The sequence below is a fragment of the Asparagus officinalis genome, chromosome 4 (assembly GCF_001876935.1).
Source record: "Asparagus officinalis chromosome 4, Aspof.V1, whole genome shotgun sequence".
In the NCBI taxonomy this organism is placed as follows: domain Eukaryota; kingdom Viridiplantae; phylum Streptophyta; class Magnoliopsida; order Asparagales; family Asparagaceae; genus Asparagus; species Asparagus officinalis.
Window position 1 is genome coordinate 78399008 of NC_033797.1, and position 3399 is coordinate 78402406.

The window sequence follows — 3399 nt, forward strand, 5'->3', positions numbered from 1 at the left end:
TTATATTGAATTGTACAAGCATTTTTCAGATGTATGGTAACCCAGAACTAACAGAACTTGAGATTCTAATTTATCTTTTTTAGCTCAATCTATGAGGTATTTTTATATGACCAATGTCAGTATACATATGTATCAGTAAATGCATAACATTACATACATATGCATAATAGTTGAGAAATATAGTAAAGTGATCAAGGCAAGATACGAAATTGGTAACTACTGCCATGGGGATAATTACTTACTTGAAACTAGCTCCATGTAGAGGCCTTCCTCCAAGAGCAGCAGGAACTCTTCCAGACGAAGAATTTCCATTTAGATTCCTAGAGAAAAGTTTGAGCAGGATGTTAACCGCTAGTTAGCTGCAAGAAAGTGTTAGGAATTCAATATTCAAGCAAATTCTCTTACAATATTTTTAATGATGTAAGCTGGCCAAGACTTTCCGGAATTGAACCATTGAGGTCATTATAAGACAGGTCTCTCAAAACATGTTAAAAAGTTGGTTACTAACATAGAACATTTTCCTGATGCATAAACTAAATAAACAAGTTTGCATACTAATGCTTTTTATAAGAGAAATGAGAAAATAGATAATGAGCCAAAATTTTCTGCTCTCCCTCTCCTCTCACTTTCATGTGCATGCACACGCAGAAAAGAAAAGGAAGAAAATACATTATTGGCATGTAGTTGAAGCCTCTTAATTTGAAACAAGCACATACCAGATGTTAGAGAGAAAAGAAAGAGCACAACTTTCTGATAATGGGAAGAAACATGGGTATCAATATTCTACTAGAAAAAAGAAGGTTTTGGAACATGGCAGAGAACTATAGAAAAACATGCGAATGGTTGCTCCATATCCATTTATATGTTTCTATGAATTTATACTCACAGTAAATCTTTTTATCACTTATGATCTTTCTCATACGCACCCAATTTCAGACAGAGTTAAGAGGAACAACATATCTATTATAGCTGCTATAGCTTGATATCCATTGTATCATAGGCATTACCGTAAAGTCTGAAGTCCAGAGCCAGTATAATATGGCAAGGAGCATATAGGAAATAGATACTCTTTTATCATTATCCACATAAGAAATTCCAAAGTTCACCTGGAGATCTTAAATAACAATAATTTCTAAAGGAACTTAGCTATATGTAACATACATCGATAACAATTACGAATGAACAGCTTAAATCAAGGCTGATCCTGGTAAGAAAATTAAAAATAAAAATAAAATAAATATACAAATGAACAACTCAAGTTTAGAAATTTATACCAAATATGGTTAAGATATCAATGAAATGTAGAGAATTGTAAAGGCAGCAAGGATACCAATAATGTACTCACAATTCCTGCAACCCACTTATAGTACCAAGAGAATGGGGAATTTGCCCTTGTATACTGTTCCCGCTCAAGTTTCTGTTAAAAACAGGAGATCTGTTACCATTTCCATTTATGATAAACATTAATAACTAATACTATCCATAGTCTGTTTTGGAGTTAGACCACAGTACTAAATAATGGATCTTGAAGTTACTGCTAGATATTACATGACAAAATTTCATAAACAGAAGTAACACTACTGAACAAGCATACAGAAAATAAAATAAAGTAAAAGTAACTTGTAAGCTCACATGCTTTGCAAATGATGCAGCTTAGATATGTCTTCTGGCAAGAGACCTCTTAGACCTTGGTTGTCTAAAGACTCTAAACCTCTGCAAATTCAGAAAATATTCAGTCACTTAAGCAAAAAAAGACAAATAATGACAAATAGGTAATTGTAATGTTTATTGTGTTTACATATAATACTTTATTGAAAAGTACACAACCATTCACATGTAGGAGCATGACATCATCAGACATCAATACATGCAAAAAATGCTTCATAGTGAGAAACGAAGTATGTTGTACATTATATCGATGTATGTATATATGCATGTACATGAGTGCCACTTGTGAGAAAGAAACTCAAATTATGAAGCAATTCCTATTTTACTATGCATTTTGATATGATGCCGAATAGACCAAGAAGCAAATATTTGCAGTAAAGTTATGTAGCAGTTGATATGCACACACACACAACGCATTTTGAGGGTCGACCTAAGGGGGAAAAAGGGAAAACACAATCCAAGGTGCCACATGCAATGAGTATATTTCTTCCTACTCAAGGCATGAATAGGCCTGACCTCCCTTGTCATGACCTATGAGGTTCATGTTTATGACAGTAACATGAACAACAATGAGAAAAGCCTAAAACTTGGACAAAAGCAAGCAATTAAAGCCCATCTGGCTTAGGCAGGTAAGGTGCACCTGTTTAGCTAATGATAGGGTGACCAATGGACCATTACTATGTCAGAATCTGAATTTACATGTAAGTTTTCTAGTAAATGTGTTTCTCGTCAAATATGCATAGCTACAATTCTTGAAGTTAACAATAAAGGGGTGAGTATGATGCCAAATATGTACAGCTACAATTCTTGCAGTTAACATTAAATTAAGACCAGGGGTGCATATATTACCCATTCAAAAACTCTATATTATAAATTCTCACATATAAAGACCTGCATTTGTTTATTAGCATATTCGCATGCGGATATATGTACCTACTTATAAGATTAGACACATATTCCTGTGGACTCAAACTTACAAGCCAAATACGCATGCTTCGGAAACACATTTTATTTAAAAACTGCAAATAAATTCCAAATAAAACAAGTCTGATTTCATCTCAAACATAACAAACTCTGTTTGTTGTTTTTCTAAATCCAGATAGGGAAAGGTATAGCATAGGAAAGAAAGTTTTGAAATTAAAGTAAGATATTGTTTAGATCATAAATAAATGCAAGGTCGAGAAAGTACAATCCATCTATGTTCCATTTGCCACTAACTCTGTCGAACTGGCAGTCCACTCCACTCCAAGGATGTTGCCGGGGAACACATGGATCACCATTCCAGCCAAGACGGAGTAGAAGCCCCAAAGAGTTCTTCAACACTAGCAAAGTTTTAACTATTAAAATACCATTTGAAAATGAGTTAGAGAAAATAATGCAAACATTTAGTTTAGCAAAACCTAATAATAACAGAAAAGAGACCCCTCAAATAACACATTTTGTTCCTACCCAAGATAGAATAAAAACTGCTAATAATCATTATTAACCTGTTTATACAAAAATAAAGGATTATAGCTAAATGTTAGGAAAGTAATGTTAATCACTTTGTCCATTGTATAAATGACTTAGTAACATATAACATGTCAACAAGATACATTACGATACATTTGTTATCTATTACTAACGGAAGCCGATAGTTTTTCCAATGAGATAATACTAAGGGTATATAGAGGAATGAAACTAATGAACTGAACACCATATGTAATCATGAAATATAAGCATTAAATCAAA

The 3399-nt window shown here is 33.2% G+C and overlaps 1 long non-coding RNA gene across 2 annotated transcripts; it reads right to left on the bottom strand.

Moving 5' to 3' along the window:
- Nucleotides 242-2951, bottom strand: LOC109836025. 2 transcript variants are annotated; one of them, XR_002245784.1, is made up of 4 exons: nucleotides 2858-2951; nucleotides 1633-1713; nucleotides 1346-1417; nucleotides 242-320 (listed from the first exon to the last, which is right to left on the bottom strand). It is a non-coding gene; the product is annotated as an uncharacterized LOC109836025 (long non-coding RNA). The 2 variants fall into 2 exon arrangements; XR_002245785.1 differs by lacking the exon at nucleotides 242-320 and having other exon boundaries at nucleotides 1332-1417.